Here is a 22,841-nt window from a genome sequence, read left to right as displayed (position 1 = left end):
AATACTCAGGAAGAGATGTGCATTATAGTGTGGAAGCAGAAATACATTACTAGAGGGATTACAGCATATCCTATGTTAGTGAAGCATGTAGCGCAGATGTAGTTAGCAGAAATACATTAACATATGTTGACAAAATCTCATGTGTTTTTGAAGAATTTAGTACTCAGGAAGTTAGCTGCATTATAAGTGTGCAGCAAAAATACATTACTAGAGGGATAACAGCATATCCTATGTTAGTGAAGCATGTAGCACAGATGTAGTTAACAGGAACGCATTATCACATGGTGACAATACCTCATGTGTGTTTGAAGAGTACAATACTAAGGAAGTTACAAGCATTATAAGTGTGTGGCAGAAATATATTACTAGAGAGATAACAGCAATCCTATGTTAGTGAAGCATGGAGAACAGATGTAGTTAGCAGGAACAAATTAACACATGATGACAATATCTCATGTGCAAGTGGAGAATGCAATTCTCAGAAAGTTACATGCATTATAAGCATGCAGCAGAAATAAATTACTAGAGGGATAACAGCATATCCTATGTTAGTGATGCATGTAGCCCAGATGTAGTTAGCAGGAATACATTATCACATGGTGACAAAATCTCATGTGTATGTTTATAATACAATCCTCAAAATGTTACATGCATTGTAAGTGTGCAACAGAAATACATTACTAGAGGGATAACATCATAACTTATGTTATTGAAGCATGTAGCACAGATGTAGTTAGCAAGAATACATTATCACATATTGACAATATTTCATGTGTGTGTGAATAATACAGTACTCAAGAAGTTAGCTGCATTATAAGTGTGCAGCAGAAATTCATAACTAGAGGGATATCAGCATATCATATGTTAGTGAAGCATGTAGCATAGATGTAGTTTGTAGGAACACATTATAACATGGTGACAATATCTCGTGTGTGTGTGAAGAATACAATACTCAGGAAGTTACATGCATTATAAATGTGGAGGTAGAAATACATCACTAGAGGGATTAAAGCATATCCTATGTAGCACAGATGTAGCAGGAATAAATTAGCACACGGTGACTATATCTCATATGTGTGTGAATAATATAGTACTCAGGAAGTTACATGCGTTATAAGTGTGTGGCAGAAATACAGTACTAGAGGGATAACAGCACATCCAATGTTAGTGAAGCATGTAGCACAGATGTAGTTAGCAGGAACATATTATCACATGGTGACAATATTTCATGTGTGTATGAAGCATATAATACTCTGAAAGTTACATGCATTTTAAGTGAGCAGCAGAAATACATTACTAGAGGGATAACAGCATATCCTATGTTAGTGAGGTATGAAGCACTGATGTAGTTAGCAGGAGCACATTATCTCATGATGACAATATCTCATGAGTGTGCGAAGAATACAATACTCATGAAGTAACCTGCATTATAAGTGTGGAGCTAAAATACATTAATAGAGGGATAACAGCATTTCCTATGTAGCACAGGTGTAATTAGCAGGAATACATTATCACATGGTGACAATATCTCATGTGTGTGAAGAATGCAATACTCAGGAAGTTACATTTATTGTAAGTGTGCAGCAGAAATACATTACTAGAAGGATAACAGCATATCCTATGTTAGTGAAGCATGTAGCACAGATGTAATTAGCAGGAATACGGTATCACATGGTGACAGTATCATGTGTGTGTGAAGAATATAATACTCAGGATGTTACTTGCATTATAAATGTGTGGCAGTAATTCACTACTAGAGGGGTAACACCATGTCCTATGTTAGCAAAACTTGTAGCGCAGATGTAGTTTGCAGGAACAGATTGTCACATGGTGAAAATATCTCATGTTTGTGTCAAGAATACAATACTCAGGAAGTTACATGCATTATGAGTGTGTAGCAGTAAAACATTTCTAGAGGGATAACAGCATATCATACGTTATTCAAGCATGTAGCACAAATGTAGCTAGCAGGAACACATTATCACATAGTGACAATATCTCATGCGTGTGTGAAGAATACACTACTCAGGAAGCTACATGCATTATAAGTGTGGAAGCAGAAATACATTACTAGAGGGATAACAGCATAACCTATGTTAGTGAAGCATGTTCTACAGATAGAGTTAGCAGGAATTGATTATTACATGATGACAATATCTCATGTTTGTGTGAAAAATGCAATACTTGGAAAAGTTACATGCATTGTAAGTGTGGAAGCAGAAATACATTACTAGAATGATAACAGCATATCCCATGTTAGTAAAGCATGTAACACAGATGTTGTTAGCAGGAACACATTATCACATGATGACAATAGCTCATGTGTGTGAGAAGAAAACAATACTCAGGAAGAGATGTGCATCATAAGTGTAGAAGCAGAAATACATGTAGTGCAGATGTAGTTAGTAGGAATACATTATTATATGTTGACAATATCTCATTTGTGTGTGAAGAATTTAGTACTCAGGAAGTTAGCTGCATTATAAGTGTGCAGCAAAAATACCTTAAGAGAGGGATAACAGCATATCCTATGTTAGTTACGCATGTAGCACAGATGTAGTTAGCAGGAACGCATTATCACATGGTGACAATACCTCATGTGTGTGTGAAGAGTACAATGCTAAGGAAGTTACAAGCATTATCAGTGTGGAGGTAGAAATACATTACTAGAGGGATAACAGCATATCCTATGTTAGAGAAGCATTGAAAACAAATGCAGTTAACAGGAACAAATTATCACAAGGTGAAATGAGCACAGTCTATGAATGTGAGTACATAGATGTAGAGTTAAGAAGGCATTATAACATGGTGGCAATATCTCATGTGTGTGTGTGTGTGTGAAGAATACACACATGAAAGTACATGCCTTAGAGTGTGTGCCAGAAAGACATTACTAGAGCGATAACAGCATATCCTATATTAGTGAAACATGTAAAGAGTACAATGCTAAGGAAGTTACAAGCATTATCAGTGTGGAGGTAGAAATACATTACTAGAGGGATAACAGCATATCCTATGTTAGAGAAGCATTGAAAACAAATGCAGTTAACAGGAACAAATTATCACAAGGTGAAAATATCCCATGTGTTTGTTAAGAATGCAATTCACAGAAAGTCACATGCATTATAAGTTTGCAGCAGAAATACATTACTAGTGGGATAACAGCAATCCTATGTTAGTGAAGCATGAAGCATAGATGTAGTTAGCAGGAATACATTATAACATGGTGGCAATATCTCATGTGTGTGTGAAGAATACAATACTCATGAAGTTACATGCCTTAGAAGTGTGTGCCAGAAAGACATTACTAGAGCGATAACAGCATATCCTATATTAGTGAAACATGTAGCACAGATATAGTTAGAAGGAACACATTATCTCATGGTGACAATATCTCATGTATGTGTGAAGAACACAATTCTAAGATAGTTACATGCATTATAAGCATGCAGTAGAAATAAATTACTAGAGGGATAACAGCATATCCTATGTTAGTGACGCATGTAGCCCAGATGTAGTTAGCAGGAATAAATTATCACATGGTGACAAAATCTCATGTGTATGTTAAGAATTCAATACTCAAAAAGTAACATGCATTGTAAGTGTGCAGCAGAAATACATTACTAGAGGGATGACAGCATATCCTATGTTAGTGAAGCATATAGCACAAATCTAGTTAGTAGGAACACATTATCACATGGTGACAATATCTCATGATTCTATGAAAAATACAATACTCAGGAAGTTACATGCATTATAAGTGTGCAGCAGAAATACACAACTAGAGGGATAACAGCATATCCTATGTTAGTGAAGCATGTAGTACAGATGCAGTTACTAGGAACACATTATCACATGCTGACAATATCACATGTGTGTTTGAAGAATACAGTACTCAGGACGTTACATGCATTATAACTGTGGAGGTAGAAAAACATTATTAGAGGGATAACAGCACATCTTATGTAGCAGAGATGTAGCAGGAATAAATTATCACATGGTGACAGTATCTCATATGTGTGCGAATAATACAGAACTCAGGAAGTTACATGCATTATAAGTGTGGAGTATAAATACATTACTAGAAAGATAACATCATATCCTATTTTAGTGAAGCGTGTAGCACAGATGTAGTTAGAAGGACCACATTATCACATGGTGATAATATGCCATGTTTGTGTGAAGAATATGATACTCATGAGGTTAACTGCCTTATAAGTGTGGAAGCAGAAATACATTACTACGGGGACAACAGCATATCCTATATTAGTGAAGCATGTAGCACAGGTGTAGTTAGCAAGAAAGCATTATCACATGGTGACAATATGTCATGTGTTTGTGAAGAATACAGTACTCAGGAAGTTACATGCATTATAAGTGTGCAGCAGAAATGCAGTACTAGGGTGACAGCACATCCTATGTTAGTGAAGCATGTAGCACAGATGTGTTTAGCAGGAATACATTATCACATAGTGACGATATCTCATATGTGTGTGTGAAGAATACAATACTTAGGAAGTTACATGCATTATAAGTATGCAGCAGACACACATTACTAGAGGGATAACAGCATATCCTATGTTAACAAAACATGTAGAACAGATGTAATTAGCAGGAACACATTATCACATGGTGGCAATATCTCATTTATGTGTGAAGAATACAATACTCAGAAAGTCACATGCATTACAAGTGTGTGGCAGAAAGACATTAGTAGAGGGCAACAGCATATCCTATGTTAGTGAAGCATGTAGCACAGATGTATTTAGCAGGAACACATTATCTCATGGTGACAATATATCATGTGTTTGTGAAGAATACAATTCTAAGAAAGTTACATGCGTTATAAGCATGCAGCAGAAATAAATTACTAGAGGGATAACAGCATATCCTATGTTAGTGACGCATATAGCCCAGATGTAGTTAGCAGGAATACATTATCACATGTTGGCAATATCTCATGACTCTGTGAAGAATACAATACTCAGGAAGTTACAGGCATTATAAGTGTGCAGCAGAAATACATTACTAGAGGGATGACAGTATATCCTTTGTTAGGCAAGCATATAGCACAAATGTAGTTAGTAGGGACACATTATCACATGGTGGCAATATCTCATGACTCTGTGAAGAATACAATACTCAGGAAGTTACATGCATTATACGTGTGCAGCAGAAATAAATTACTAGAGGGATAGCACCATAACTTATGTTAGTGAAGCATGTAGCACAAATGTAGTTAGCAGGAATACATTATCACATACTGACAATATCTCATGTGTAGGTGAATAATACAGTACTCAGGAAGTTAGCTGCATCATAAGTGTGCAGCAACAATACATAACTAGAGGGATAACAGCATATCCTACGTTAGTGAAGCATCTAGCACAGATGTAGTTACTAGGAACACATTTACACATGGTGACAGTATCTCCTGTGTGTTTGAAGAATACATCACTCAGGAAGTTACATGCATTATAAGTGTGGAGGTAGAAATACATTACTAGAGGGATAACTGCATATCCTATTTTAGTTGAAACATAGGTTCATAGGTTCATAGGTTTATACTAGGCTATCTGCCCTAAGGCATTTATAAGCCTAGCCCAAAGTTTTGTGGCTTACGCCACCCCTTATATGAAAAAATACTGTGCCCATTAGTTTGTTGTGCCTCTGTCCAGCAGTGACACAGAGATGATTCCTGGGGTAAACCTACGATCTCCCATCCACAGGTCAAGATTTCTCTTGAACAGAGCCAGCGAGGTGCTCTGCCTCACATGGACCGGGATTTTATTCCACAGCATAGGAGTCTCTGGTGATAAATCTATCCCTCCAGCACATCCTATTTATATCCGTGCTAAGGTTTAAGTCGCTTGCTCTAGTGGTTCTGGTGGATTTGGATTTTTTGAGGTGGAGCATGTCCATTAATTCTGGGTTGGACATGGCCTTGTATGTCAGGCACAGGTCACCTCTGAGCAGACGGTATGCGACTGAATAGAGCTGGAGTTTCTTTAATCTGGCAGCATATGACAGATTTTGGAGTCCCTTTATCCTTTTGGTGAGGAACTTTTGGGGTCTGTCCAATTGCTGCAGGTGTCAGGTGAGATACATCCCGAATGGCGCATTGTACTCGATCATTGGTCTGATAAGTGAAGAGTACAGGGGAACAATGACCTCACTAGATCTGGATGTGAATCCCTTCATGATCAGGTGGACAATGTAGAAGGTCTTTCTAACCACTTTAGCAATGTGAGTGTCAAAAGAAAGGCCACTGTCAACCTGGGTCCCCAGGTCCCTGATAACCTCTTCTGTGTTTAGTGGATTGCCACCTATATGGTAGCCTGGGGTTACCTTGTTTTTCCCGAAGGGTATGACTATACATTTTTTGCCGTTTACCTTCAGGCCATGGCTCTGGCACCAGCTATCAGTTTCCGTGAGTCCCCTCTGAAGGATATCCGTGTCTGATGCACTTTCCACTATGGCACCCAGTTTGCAGTCATCTGCAAACTTTGTCAGCCAAAGTCCTCCTATGTTGGCCTGTACTTCTGAGAAGTAGATGCCGAACAATAGGGGGCCAAGGACCGAGCCCTGTGGGACACTACTTGTGACCGGCTTGGAGTCTGACATAGTGCCAGCAACTCTAACCCTGTGGGTTCTGTCCTTAAGCCAGTTTGCAACCCATCTTGTGACATATGGGTTTACATTTAGGCTGGTAAGTTTTTCTATAATACCCGAGTGGGGTATTGTGTCGAAAGCTTTTGCAAGGTCAAGGTAGGCTGTATGGACTGCCTTTCCCTCATCAATGGCCTTGGCAACTGTTTTGAAGAAGTCAACCAAGTTCAAAAGGCATGATCTGCCCTTGACAAAGCCAAATTGGGTCGGGTCCAATGTCTGCAAGTCCCCTATATCTTTGTTTATGAGCTCCATTATGATACTCTCCATAGCTTTGCAGACTAGACTTGTTTAGGCTTATGGGGCGGTAATTACCAGGGTCCGTAGAGGCACCGCCTTTGTGGAGTGGGACCACAGTTGCCGTATGCCACTCCTTGGGCACGTATCCTGTGGTAAGGCTGAGATTAAACAGCTGCCTTATGTGCGGGTTTAGTTCCTCATTGAGCTCGTGTAGCACACAGCCGGGGACACCATCCGGTCCCATTGATGCTGTGTTCTTAGCTTTAGAGATAGCAGCTTTCACCTGCGCATTTGAGATGACTGGGAGGCTACACTCCGCTGGGATAGTTATCTCTCCTTTTGAGGGGGAGAGGGGGGTGAAGTTTGCACTGAACCTGTCTGCCAGTATGTTGGCAATGTCTGTGGGTTCAGTGATTTTTGTATCATTTTGGACTAATTCTGAGCATACCTGGGAGTTTCCACCAAGGTTTCTAACATAGCTGAAAAAGGCCTTATGATTGTCTTTTGAATCTATGGCAATTTTTCTCTCAAAATTGGCCTTGGATGATTTTATGAGTGCTCGTATTTATTTACTAATAATGATCAGGGGTGACTTCCCTTTTATGGATTTTGTTCTATCATGTAATAGCTTTCTTCTCTTATTGTAAAGTTTGTTAATGGCTGGGGTCCACCAGACTGGACGTTTGCCCTTTGTGGAAAGAGTCTTGGTTTTATTTGGGATTGCCTGATCCATGCAGTCCTGGAGGTGTTCATAGAAGGCATTTGTAAGGGCTTCCACAGCTTGGGTTGTGGTTTCCACTGGCTCGGGGGCCTTGAAGGATACCACACCAGTCTTGAGTAGTGTGAAGTTTGCTTTAGAGAAGTTCTTCACTGTGGTCTTTTTTGTTTGGGGTGGGGGCGGGATGTGGATTTCCAGTGAGATTAGTTTATGATCAGATCTCACCATTGAGGGATATACTTCCGGTGTGGAGCATTTTGTCCCCATGTTTGTGATAATGAGATCTAGTATATTTTCTCCTCTCATGGGAACAGTGACTAGGTGTTCCATGGCATTTGAATTTATGAACTCCAGGAACCATTGGGCTAGAAAGTTAGGGTTTGAGTAATGTTCCCAGTCTATATTCGGGTAGTTGAAGTCACCCAATATGATGGTGTTTGGAGATACATTTATACCCTCCAGTGTCTTCAGGAAGGCTGTGTGGGGTTCCTGAGTTTGAGAGGGTGGCCTGTAGCATGCTACAAATTGTAGAGCAGTTTTGCCTATGGTTAGTGTAGGCATGTAGCACAGATGTAGTTTGCAGGAACACATTATCACATGGTGACAATATCTCATGTGTATGTAAAGAATACAATACGCAAGAATTTACCTGCATTATAAGTGTGCGTCAGAAATACAATACTAGAGGGATAACAGCATATCCAATGTTAGTGAAGCATGTAGCATAGATGTAGATAGCAGGAATACATTATCATATGTTGACAATATTGTCATGTGTGTGAAGAATACAGTACTCAGGAAGTTATCTGCATCATAAGTTTGCAGCAGAATTACATTAGTAGAGGGATAACAGCATATCCTGTGTTAATGAAGCATGTAGTACAGATGTAGTTAGCAGGAACAGATTATCACATGGTGACAATACGTCATTTGTGTGTGAAGAGAACAATATTCAGGAAGTTACATGTATTATATGTGTGGAGGTAGAAATAAACTACTAGAGGGATTACAACATATTCTATGTTACTGAAACATGTAGCAAAGATGTAGTTAGCAGGAACGCATTATCACATGGTGACAATATCTCATGTGTGTGTGAAAAATATAATATTCAGGAAGTTACCTGCATTAATAGTGTGCGGCAGAAATATATTAGTAGAGGGATAACAGTATATCCTATGTTAGTGAAGCATGTAGCACAGATGTAGTTAGCAGGAACAAATGATTATATGTTGACAATATCTCATGTGTGTGAAGAATACAGTACTCAGGAAGTTAGCTGCATTATAAGTGTGCAGCAGAATTACAATACTATGGGGATAACAGCATATCCTATGTTAGAGAAAAATGTAGCACAGATGTAGTTAGCAGGAATACATTATCACATGGTGACAATATCGCATGTGTGTGTTGAAGAATACGATACTGAGGAAGTTACATGCATTACAAGTGTGCAGCAAAAATACAGTACTAGAGGGATAACAGCATATCCTATGTTATCGAAGCATGTAGCATAGATGTAGTTAGCAGGAATACATTATCACCTGGTGGCAATATCTAATTTGTGTGTGAAGAATACAATACTCAGGAAGTTACATGTATTATAAGTGTGTGGCAGAAAGACATTACTAGAGGGATAACAGCATATCCTATGTTACTGAAGCATGCCGCTCATATGTAGTTAGAAGGAACACATTATCTCATGGTGACAATATCTCATGTGTGAAGAATACAATACTCCAGAAGTTACATTCACTCTAAGTGTGTAGCAGAAATAATTTACTAGAAGGATAACAGCATATCCTATGTTAGTGTAGCATGTAGCCCAGATGTAGTAAGCAGGAATACATAATCACATGGTGCCAAAATCTCATGTGTATGTTAAGAATTCAATACTCAAAAAGTTACATGCATTGTAAGTGTGCAGCAGAAATACATTACTAGAGGGATGACAGCATATCCTATGTTAGTGAAGCAAATAGCACAAATGTAGTTAGTACGAAAACATTATCACATAGTGACAATATCTCATAACTGTGAAAAATACAATATTCAGGAAGTTACATGCATTATAAGTGTGCAGCAGAAATACATAACTAGAGGGATAACAGCATATCCTATGTCAGTGAAGCATGTAGCATAGATGTAGTTACTAGGAACACATTATCACATGCTGACAATATGTCATGTGCATTTGAAGAATACAGTACTCAGGACGTTACATGCATTATAAGTGTGGAGGTAGAAAAACATTACTAAAGGGATAACAATGCATCCTAGGTAGCACAGATGTAGCAGGAATAAATTATCACATGGTGACAATATCTCACGTGTGTGTGAATAATACAGAACTCAGGAAGTTGCATGCATTATTAGTGTGGAGCTAAAATACATTACTAGGGGATAACAGCATATCCTATGTTAATGAAGCATGTAGCACAGATGTAGTTAGCAGGAACACATTATCACATTGTGAAAATATCTCATGTGTGTGTGAAGAATACAATACTCAGGAAGTTACATGCATTGTAAGTGTGGAGTATAAATACATTACTAGAAAGATAACATCATATCCTGTTTTAGTGAAGCATGTAGCACAGATGTAGTTAGCAGGAACACATTATCACATGGTGACAATATTTCATGTGTGTAAAGACTACAATAATCAGGAAGTTACATGCATTATAAGTGTGCAGCAGAAATGCATTACTAGGGTGATAGCACATCCTATGTTAGTGAAGCATGTAGCATAGATGTATTTAGCAGGAATACATTATCACATAGAGACAATATCTCATGTGTGTGTGAAGAATACAATACTCAGGAAGTTACATGCATTATAAGTATGCGGCAGATACACATTACTAGAGGGATAACAGCAAATCCTATGTTAACGAAGAATGTCGCACAGGTGTAATTAGCAGAAAGACATTATCACATGGTGGCAATATCTCATTTATGTGTGAAGAATACAATAATCAGAAAGTAACATGCATTAAAAGTGTGTGGCAGAAAGACATTAGTAGAGGGACAACAGCATATCCTATGTTATTGAAGCATGTTGCACAGATATATTTAGCAGGAACACATTATCTCATGGTGACAATATTTCATGTGTGTGTGAAGAATACAAAACTCTTTAAGTTACCTGCATTATAAGTGTGGAGCTAAAATACATAACTGGAGGGATAACAGCATTTCCTATGTATTACAGCTAAAGTTAGCAGGAATACATTATCCCATGGTGGGAATACCTCATGTGTGAATGTAGAATACAATACTCAGGAAGTTACATGCATTATAAGTGTGAGACAGAAATACATTACCAGATGGATAATAGCATATCTTATGTTAGTGAAGCATGTAGCACAGATGTAGTTACTAGGAACACATTATCTCATGATGACAATATATCATGTGTGTCTGAAGAATACAATACTCAGGAAGTTATATGCCTTATAATTGTGGAGGTAGAAATACATTACTGGAGGTATAACAGCATATGCTATGTTAGTGAAACATGTGGCACAGATGTAGTTAGCAGGAACACATTAAAACATGGTGACAATATCTCATGTGTGTGTGAAGAAAACAATACTCAGGAAGTTACATGCATTATAAATGCGTGGCAGAAATACATTACTAGAGGGATAACAGCATATCTTATGGTAGTGAAGCATGTAGCAGAGATGTAGTTAGCAGGAACACATTATCACATGTTGAGAAAATCTCATGTGTGTGTGTGTGTGTGTGTGTGTGTGTGTGTGTGTGTGTGTGTGTGTGTGTGTGTGTGTGTGTGTGTGTGAAGCATACAATAATCTGAAAGTTACAGGCATTATAAGTGTGTGGCAAAAATACATTTCTAGAGGGATAATAGCATATCCTATGTTAGTGAAGCCTGTAGCACAGATGTAGTGAGCAGGAGCACATTATCTTATGGTGGCAATATCCTGTGTATGTGCGAAGAATACAATACTCATGAAGTTACCTTCATTATAAGTGTGGATCTAAAATACATTAATAGAGGGCTAACAGCATTTCCTATGTAGCACAGATGTAGTTAGCAGGAATACATTATCACATGGTGACAATATCTCATGTGTGTGTGAAGAATACAATGCTCAGGAAGTTACATGCATTGTAAGTGTGCAGCAGAAATACATTACTAGAGGGATAACAGCATCCCCTATGTTAGTGAAGCATGTAGCACAGATATAGTTAGAAGGAATACATTATCACATGGTGGCAATAACTCATTTGTGTGTGAAGAATACAGTACAATACTCAGGAAGTTACATGCATTGTAAGTGTGTGGCAGAAAGACATTACTAGAGGGATAATATTATATCCTATGTTAGTGAAGCATGGTGAGTCTCTGTGACAGGAATCTATCCCTCCAGCATGTTCTATGTATTGTTGTGGCGAGGTTTAGTTCTCTGGAGCATGTGGCTTGCAGTGACTTGGATTTCTTTAGGTGGAGCATGTCCATCAATTCTAAGTTGGACATGGCTTTGTAAGTCAGGCAGTGATTACCTCTGAGTAAGTGATATGCCACTGAGTGCAGCCAGAGTTTTTTCAGTCGGGCTGCATGAGACATATGTTTGAGACCAGTAATCTTCTTGGTGAGGTACTTTTGTGGTCTTTCCAGCTGTTGGAAGTGTCTTGTGAGGTACATCCCAAATGGGGCATTGTCCTCTTTGATGGGTCTAATGAGTGACGAGTGGAGGGTCACTATAACCTCTTTTTTTTTCTAGATGCGAACCCTTTAGTAATTAGATGAGCCACATAGAAGGATTTCCTAACTATTTTGGCAATATGATTGTCAAAGGAGAGATTACTATCTACCTGGATCCCCAGATCTCTTATTACCTCTTCTGTATTAAGGGGGCTGTCACCTATTTGGTAATTAGTGAGTGTTTTGTTTTTCCCAAATGGCATGACTATGCATTTTATGGCATTTAGCTTGAGGCCATGACTTTGACACCAGGTGTCCATCTCAGTAAAGCCCTTCTAGAGGATGTCCATGTCAGTCAGAGAGTCAATTATTGCCCCCAGTTTGCAGTCATCAGCAAACTTAGTTAGCCGTAGTCCTCCTGTGTTTGCCTGTACTTCTGAGAAGTATATGCCGAACAGTAGGGGTCCCAGGACCGAGCCTTGTGGGACACCACTTGTGACTGGTTTAGAGTCGGACCTGGAACCTGCTATTCCTACCGTGTGAGTTCTGTCTGTAAGCCAGTTGGCAACTCATCTGGTGAGGTAGGGGTTTATGTTCAGGCTGGTGAGTTTTTCTGTAATATCTGAGTGGGGAATGGTGCTGAAAGCCTTGGCGACATCAAGGTAGGTTGTGTGAACCACCTTTCCCTCGTCTATGGCCTCGGTGACTGTCTCGAAGAAGTTAAGCAATTTTAGTAGGCATTATCTGCCCTTAAAGCCGAACTGGGTCGGGTCAAGTGTTTGGAGGTTCCCAATGTCTTTGTTAATGAGTTCCATGAGGATGCACTCCATAGCCTTGCATACCAGGCTAGTCAGGCTTATGGGGCAGTAGTTACCAGGGTCAGTTGTGGCCCCTCCTTTGTGGAGAAGAATAACCATTGCTGCATGCCATTCTATGGGCACGTAGCCTGTGGAGAGGCTGAGGTTGAACAGCGTGTTTAGGTGGGGGGTAAGTTCGTGCAAGACGCAGTCTGGGACACCATCTGGTCCCATTGATGCTGTGTTTTTGGCTTTTGAAAGGGCTGTTTTCACCTGCGCATCTGTGATTTTTGGGACACTACACTTTTCTGGTATTGTTGTGGGCCCTTTTGGAGGTGGGAGGGGGTGAAGTTTACACTGAATCTATCTGCCAGGATGTAGCAATATCAGTAGGTTCAGTATATTTTGTGCTATTTTGCACTTGTTCAGTGCGTATCTGCAAGTTGCCACTTAGATTCTTAACATAGCTAAAGAAGGCTTTGTGGTTATCTTTTGAATCCTTGGCTATTTTTCTTTTGAAGTTTGCCTTGGATGATTTCATGAGGGACCTCAATTTCTTACTGATACTGATCATGGATGTCTTTCCTTCTTGGGATTTGCTTTTTTTCTGAACTAGTTTCCTCCTTCTATTGTATGGCCTGTTTATTGCAGGGGTCCACCAAACTGGTTTCCTTCTCTTAGAGGAGTGAGTCTTGGTTTTGCTATGGATGGCATGGTCCATGCATCCTTGTAGGTGCTCATAGAATGCATTTGTAATGGTTTTTGTATCTTGCGCAGCATTATCCTTTAGTGTGCGGGATGTGAACTTACCACCACTGTCTTAAGTAAGGTGAAGTTTGCTTTAGAAAAGTTTTTTACTGTGGTTTCCTTAGTTGGGGTGGTGGTGGGGTGTGGACATCCAGACTGATTAGTTTATGGTCTGATCTAACCAGTGATGTGTTGACCTCTGGTGTGGAATACCTGTCGCCCATATTGGTGATGACTAGGTCCAATATGTTTTCACCTCTGGTAGGGGAGTTTACCAGCTGATCCAGGGCATTTGAGTTGATGAACTCCATGAAGCGCTGGGCCTGGGAATTTGTACTCGAGTAGTTTTCCCAGTGAATGGTAGGGTAATTGAAATTGCCCAGTATCAGGGTTTTTGGTAGGACCTTCATGTTTTCTAGTGTCTCCAGAAAGGTGGAGTGGTGGTCCTGGGTCATGGAGGGTGATCTGTAGCAGGTCACAATTTGCATTGCAGATTTGCCCGATGTTAGTTGCACATGGATGATCTCAGAGGTATCATGCTCCGCCACTAAGCTGAAGGTGTAGGTACCCTTGATGAATATGGATACACCCCCTCCTTTTGTGTTTCGGTCTGTGTTCTGTGGCCAAAATGTGTGGTATGAGTTGTAGCCCGATAGTGCTGGGGTGCTCTCTGGAGCCTTGAACCAGGTTTCATTTACTGCAAAGATGTCGACGTGCTCCATACTGAGGAGTGCTTCAAGTGCATGCATTTTAAGATTTAAACTCTTGGCGTTGAGTAGCATAACCCACAGTTTTTTGTTAATTGTACTGTTTATGGAGGTGGGTTTGACTTTTAAGCCTTGCCTAAAAAAGGTACTATGGGGGTAGCAAGAGCCTTGGCCAGTATTCGAAAGCCTAGGGGTGACAGGTGCAAGCCATCTCTTGCGAAGCAAAGTGGCTTGTCGAGCATGTCATCCCAGGCTGATAGACACTGGATCTCCTTTGAATGACACGAGAAGCTTAGCCAGTTGTTGAAATAAACATTTTTTTCTTTATACTGAGGTATCATTTTTGGTGAGGGCAGGATGCTACTCAGGGTCAGGGTCTTACCAGCCTGGGCTACATGATCAAAGAGCTTTTCCATGTCTCTTTTCATGTAGTCCAGGGAGGTACATCTCAGGTCATTCACACCAGCATGAACAATGACAGAGTCATATTTGCACTTGTTCTGGAGTGACCTGAGTGCTTGTGTTATGTGGCGGATTCTGGCTCCTGACAGGCAGCTAACAGTAACCTTCTGCTTGTCCAGCCTAGTGAGTGGGATGACAGTGTGCCTGACTATAGAGTCACCTATTACTAGTGCGTTAGGTATGTCATTTTGCCTTAAGGGCTGTGATTGTGAGGCACACTGATTTTGTGTTTTATGTGTTGTCTGGTTTGTGATGGGAAGTGCAGATTGTTTGGGTGACTGCTTTGGAGGTCTCTGATGCTTTTGCAGGTTTTTATTTAGAGCCTCTGAGTATGATTTTGTGTATTTATGTGTATTTTTTGCCAGTGCTGTTGTAGTAGGTCTGCGTGCTGGAGTTGTGGTGCAAGTGTTAACCTTCTCCACTTGACTGTCTGTTCCAGTATTGGGTGGAGACAGTGTAGCTTTCAGTTTGGCTGTATAATTGCATCTCTTGCATATGTTAGTGTTTTGTGGTAGGAAGAGAGGGTTGTCTGTGTACATGAGGCAGTTGTAACATTGCCTTAGGATACCCAGATTTACCAGCTGGACTGGAGAGTGCACCTGAAGTTGCCCTTTGGCCATGCATGAATAGTAGGCTGAGCTGCTTAGTCACTTGATTGGTGAGGGGTGAATAAAGAGCATTGCCCTGCTGGGCAATCAGTGTCAGGGTATATTAGTGCTTGCTATTAGGTCTGAGCAAGTGCTGGGCTATAAGCAGCTTTTTGAGTGCTTAGGTTGAGAGTTAGACTAGTTTCAAGGCAAAAACTGAAGAGGAGACTTAGTGGAGCCGGGAGTAATTTAACCGTAGCTAACCGGCACTGACCGGTGCGCAAAACTGTGCAAACATGGTTCTTATAGTAGGGAAATGAAAGAGATAGAAATTAGCCCAAAATGGCCAATAAACTACTAACTTCTGGGCTGGAACCACTCCTCCAGGGACAGATAGGTTGCTCAAAGTTCCCCTCTCTCACAGGTGAACAGAGAAACTTCCTTCTATCCAAGTAAGGTATGGGCAACTCAGAAACTAGTATCACAGCCCTGAATTCAGCACTAGCCTGAAAACTGGACTATACTAGCTTAGAAAGGCGGGGACAATTATTTTTTTTTTTTGTTTTTTCTTTTTGTTTTTTGAAAAGATAAGGCAAAAACAGTAAAAAATACACTTAAAACAGCTTTAAATGACTACAAACAATCAGAAAAAGCACTTTAGAGTGTAGCCTACAACAGTTAAACAAATTATTTAAATAAAAAACAACTTTTTAAAAGTGCAGTCAGTCAAATAAGTACAATATGTGAAAAATCAAGCTTTTAAATCACAATAAATGCTGGAAAATCTGCGTTTAGGTGGAAAACAGTTAAGTACAGCAAGAAAGCACAGAAAACTAATACTTAATCACTCCAAAATCTCTCTCCTAAGCTAGAAGGCTTGTATCAGTTTAAGGCTTTCTAGTGCTATCAAGTAGGCTAGTTACAGGAAAGATGGGAAACAAGCGCAGATGTAGTCTTTTAAGACAGAAAGTTGAAAGAGATGGAAAAACTGCCCAAACAGCCAATAGCTACAATTTCTGGACCAGGGACCAATCATCTTGTGGTAGATAGGCTACCTCATGCTTACCACTCCCACCGATAAGCTAGAAGGCTTCCCTCCAACACAGAAAGGCTTGGGGGTTCAGAATCTTACTAACAATCCTGGATACAGCAACTCTGTAACTGGACTAGGCTAGATATAGGAAAGGCAGGAAACAGGCACAAGTGCGGCTTTCAAACCAGAAAGTTGAAAGAGATGGAAAAAACTGTGCAAACAGCCAATAGCTAATATTTCTGGGCCAGGGACCAATCATCTTGTGGTAGATAGGCTACCTGATGCTTACCACTCCCACTGATAAGCTAGAAGGCTTCCCCCCAACACTGAATGGCTTGGGGGGGGGTTCAGAAGCTTACAAAAAGTCCTGGATACAGCAAATCTGTACCTGGACTAGACTAGTAACAGGAAAGGCAGGAAACAAGCGCAAACACAGGCTTTTAAATCAGAAGGTTGAAAGAGATGGAAAAGCTTCCCAAACGGCCAATAACCTATAATTTCTGGGCCAGAAACCACTCCACCTGTGGTAGATAGGTTACCTAGTGCTTACTACTCCCACTGATAAGCTAGAAGGCTTCTCTGTAAACCAAAAGGGCTTGGGGGCTCAAAAGCTTATCAACAATCCTGGATAAAGCAAATCTGTACCTCGATGAAACCAGTTATAGGAAAGTCGGGGACCAAACGCAAAACGGGCTTTTAAACAGAAAGTATAAAGAGATGGAAAAACTGAACAAATGGCCAATGAACTACAATTTCAGGGCCAAAACACATGCTTCCCATGGTAGATAGGCTACCTAGTGCTTACCATTCCACTGATAAGCTAGAAGGCTTCCCTCCAACACAGAAAGGCTTGGGGGACTCAGAAGCTTACCAACAGTCCCGGATGGTGACAATATCTCATGTGTGCGTGTGTTAAGAATACAATATTCAGGAAGTTACATGGAGGTAGAAATACATTACTAGAGGGATAACAGCATATCCTATCTTAGTGAAACATGTAGCACAGATGTAGTTAGCAGAAATACATTACCATATGGTGACAATATCTCATGTTTGTGTGAAGAAAACAATACTCAGGAAGTTACGTGCATTCTAAGTGTGGAGGTAGAAATACATTACTAGAGGGATAAAAGCATATCCTATGTAGCACAGATGTAGCAAGAATAAATTATCACATGGTGACAATATCTCATATGTGTGTGAATAATACAGTACTCAGGATGTTACATACATTATAAGTGTGTGGCAGAAATACATTACTAGAGGGATAGCAGCATATCATATGTTAGTGAAGCATGTAGCATAGATGTAGTTAGCAGGAATACATTATCACATGGTGACAATATCTCATGTGTATGTGAAGAATACAATACTCAGGAAGTTACATGCATTATAAGAGTGGAGCTAAAATACATTAGAAGAGGGATAACAGCATATCCTGTGTTAATGAAGCATGTAGCACAGATATAGTTAGCAGGAACACATTAGCACATGGTGACAATATGTCATGTGTGTGTGAAGAATACAATACTCATGCAGTTACCTGCAATATAAGTATGGAAGCAGAAATACATTAATGGGGGAATAACAGCATATCCTATATTAGTGAAGCATGTATCACATATGTAGTTAGCAGTAACACATTATCACATGGTGACAATATCTCGTGTGTGTGTGTGTGTGTGTGTGTGTGTGTGTGTGTGTGTGTGTGTGTGTGTGTGTGTGTGTGTGTGTGTGAAGAATACAATACTCAGGAAGTTACATGTATTATAAGTGTGCGGCAGAAATATATTACTTGAGGGATAACAGCATATCCTATGTAGCACAGATGTAGTTAGCCAGAATACATTATCACATGGTGACAATATTTCATGTGTGTGTGAAGAATACAATACTCAGGAAGTTACATGCATTATAAGTGTGCAGCAGAAATACATTACTAGAGTGATAGCATATCCTATGCTAGTGAAGCATATAGGGCAGATGTAGTTAGCAGGAATACGTTATCACATGGTGACAATATCTCATGTGTGTGTGAAGCATACAATACTCTGAAAGTCACATGCATTCTATGTGTGCAGCAGAAATACATTACTAGAGGAATAACAGCATATCCTATGTTAGTGAAGCATGTAGCACAGATGTAGTTACTAGGAACACATTTACACATGGTGACAATATCTAATGTGTGTTTGAAGAATACATCACTCAGGAAGTTACATGCATTATAAGTGTGGAGGTAGAAATACATTACTAGAAGGATAACTGCATATCCTATGTTAGTTGAAACATGTAGCACAGATGTAGCTTGCAGGAACACATTATTACATGGTGACAATATCTCATGTGTGTGTGTAAAGAATACAATACTCAGGAAGTTACCTGCATTATAAGTGTGCGGCAGAAATATATTACTAGAGGGATAACAGCATATCCGATGTTAGTGAAGCATGTAGCACAGATGTAGATAGCAGGAATACATTATCATATGTTGACAATATGTCATGTGTGAAGAATACAGTACTCAGGAAGTTATCTGCATTATAAGTTTGCAGCAGAATTACATTACTAGAGGGATAACAGCATATCCTGTGTTAATGAAGCATGTAGTACAGATGTAGTTAGCAGGAACGCATTATCACATGGTGACAATATCTCGTGTGTGTGAAAAATATAATATGCAGGAAGTTACCTACATTCAAAGTGTGCGTCAGAAATACATTAGTCGAGGGATAACAGTATATCCCATGTTAGTGAAGCATGTAGCACAGATGTAGTTAGCAGGAACAAATGATCATATGTTGACAATATCTCATGTGTGTGAAGAATACAGTACTCAGGAAGTTAGCTGCATTATAAGTGTGCAGCAGAAATACAGTACTAGAGGGATAACAGCATATCCTATGTTAGTGAAGCATGTAGCACAGATGTAGTTAGCAGGAATACATTATCACATGGTGACAATATCTCATGTGTGTGAAGAATACAATACTCAGGAAGTTACATGCATTATAAGTGTGTAGCAGAAAGACATTACTAGAGGGATAACAGCATATCCTATGTTATTGAAGCATGCAGCATAGATGTAGTTAGAAGGAACACATTATCTCATGGTGACAATATTTTGTGTGTGTGAAGAATACAATACTCCGGAAGTTACATGCACTATAAGTGTGTAGCAGAAATAATTTACTAGAAGGATAACAGCATATCCTATGTTAGTGAAGCATGTAGCCCAGATGTAGTTAGCAGGAATACATAATCACATGGTGGCAAAATCTCATGTGTATGTTAAGAATTCAATACCCAAAAAGTGACATGCATTGTAAGTGTGCAGCAGAAATACATTACTGGAGGGATAACAGCATATCCAATGTCAGTGAAGCATGTAGCACATATGTAGTTACTAGGAAAACATTATCACATGAAGAATACAGTACTCAGGAAGTTGCATGCATTATAATTGTGCAGCAAAAATACATACCTAGAGGGATAACAGCACATCCAATGTCAGTGAAACATGTAGCACATATGTAGTTACTAGGAACACATTATCACATGCTGACAATATGTCATGTGTATTTGAAGAATACAGTACTAAGGACGTTACATGCATTATAAGTGTGGAGGTGGTAAAACATTACTAAAGGGATAATAGCACATCCTAGGTAGCACAGATGTAGCAGGAATAAATTATCACATGGTGGCAATATCTCATGTGTGTGAATAATACAGAACTCAGGAAGTTACATGCATTATTAGTGTGGAGCTAAAATACATTACTAGGGGATAACAGCATATACTATGTTAATGAAGCATGTAGCACAGATATAGTTAGCAGGAACACATTATCACATTGTGAAAATATCTCATGTGTGTGTAAAGAATACAATACTCAGGAAGTTACATGCATTGTAAATGTGGAGTATAAATACATTACTAGAAAGATAACATCATATCCTGTTTTAGTGAAGCATGTAGCACAGATGTAGTTAGGAGGAGCACATTATCACATGGTGACAATATGTCATGTGTGCATGAAGAATACGATACTCATGAGGTTACCTGTCTTATAAGTGTGGAAGCAAAAATACATTACTAGGGAGATGACAGCATATCTGATATTAGTGAAGCATGTAGCACAGGTGTAGTTACCAGGAACACATTATCACATGGTGACAATATTTCATGTGTGTGAAGAATACAATAATCAGGAAGTTACATGCATTATAAGTGTGCAGCAGAAATGCATTACTAGGGTGATAGCACATCCTATGTTAGTGAAGCATGTAGCACAGATGTTATTAGCAGGAATACATTAATACATAGAGACAATATCTCATGTGTGTGTGAAGAATACAATACTCAGGAAGTTACATGCATTATAAGTATGCGGCAGATACACATTACTAGAAGGATAACAGCAAATCCTATAATGAAGCATGTCGCACAGATGTAATTAGCAGGAAGACATTATCACATGGTGGCAATATCTCATTTGTGTGTGAAGAATACAATACTCAAAAAGTTACATGCATTATAAGTGTGTGGCAGAAAGACATTAGTAGAGGGACAACAGCATATCCTATGTTATTAAAGCATGTTGCACAGATGTATTTAGCAGGAACACATTATCACAGGGTGACAATATCTCATGTGTGTGTGAAGAATACAAAACTCTTTAAGTTACCTGCATTATAAGTGTGGAGCTAAAATACATTACTAGAGGGATAACAGCATTTCCTATGTATTAAAGCTGAAGTTAGCAGGAATACATTATCACATGGTGAGAATACCTCATGTGTGAATGAAGAATACAATACTCAGGAAGTTACTTGCATTATAAGTGTGAGACAGAAATACATTACTAGAGGGATAACCACATATCCTATGTTAGTTAAGCATGTAGCACAGATGTAGTTAGCAGGAATGCATTATTACATTGTGAATATATCTCATGTGTATGTTAAGAATACAATACTCAAAAAGTTACATGCATTGTAAGTGTGCAGCAGAAATACATTACTATAGGGATGTCAGACTATCCTATGTTACTGAAGCATCTAGCACAGATGTAGTTAGTAGGAACACATTATCACATGGTGACAACATCTCATGAGTGTGTGAAGAATGCAATACTTAGAAAGTTACATGCATTATAAGTGTTAGGCAGAAATACATTACTAGTTGGATAACATCATATCTTATGTTAGTGAAGCATGTAGCACTGATATAGTTAGCAAGAATACATTATCACATGCTGACAAAAACTTGTGTGTGTGAATAATAGTGTACTCAGGAAGTTGGTGCATTATAAGTGTGCAACAGAAATAGATAACTAGAGGGATAACAGCATATCCTATTTTAGTGAAGCATGTAGCACAAATGTAGTTACTAGGAACACATTATCGCATATTGACAATATCTCATGTGTGTCTGAAGAATACAATACTCAGGAAGTTATATGCCTTATAATTGTGGAGGTAGAAATACATTACTGGAAGGATAACAACATATGCTATGGTAGTGAAACATGTGGCACAGATGTAGTTAGCAGGAACATATTAAAACACGGTGATAATAGCTCATGTGCGTGTGAAGAAAACAATACTCAGGAAGCTACATGCATTATAAGTGTGTGGCAGTAATACATTACTAGAGGGATACCAGCATATCTTATGGTAGTGAAGCATGTAGCACAGATGTAGTTAGGAAGAACACATTATCACATGGTGAGAAAATGTGTGTGTGTGTGTGTGTGTGTGTGTGTGTGTGTGTGTGTGTGTGTGTGTGTGTGTGTGTGTGTGAAGCATACAATACTCTGAAAGTTACATGCATTATAAGTGTGTAGCAGAAATACATTACTAGAGGGATAACAGCATATCATATGTTAGTGAAGCATGTAGCATAGATGTAGTTAGAAGGAATACATTATCACAAGGTGACAAAATCTCATGTGTGTGTGAAGAATACAATACTTAGAAAGTTTTATGCATTATAAGTGTGTGGCAAAAATACATTTCTAGAGGGATAACAGCATATCCTATGTTAGTGAAGCCTGTAGCACAGATGTAGTGAGCAGGAGAACATTATCTTATGGTGGCAATATCCTGTGTATGTGCGAAGAATGCAATACTCATGAAGTTACCTTCATTATAAGTGTGGAGCTAAAATACATTAATAGAGGGCTAACAACATTTCCTATG

The sequence above is a fragment of the Protopterus annectens genome, chromosome 16.part0 (genome assembly GCF_019279795.1).
Source record: "Protopterus annectens isolate FY-2018-M chromosome 16.part0, PAN1.0, whole genome shotgun sequence".
Lineage (NCBI taxonomy): Eukaryota > Metazoa > Chordata > Ceratodontiformes > Protopteridae > Protopterus > Protopterus annectens.
Note: the sequence above shows the minus strand (reverse complement) of the source record.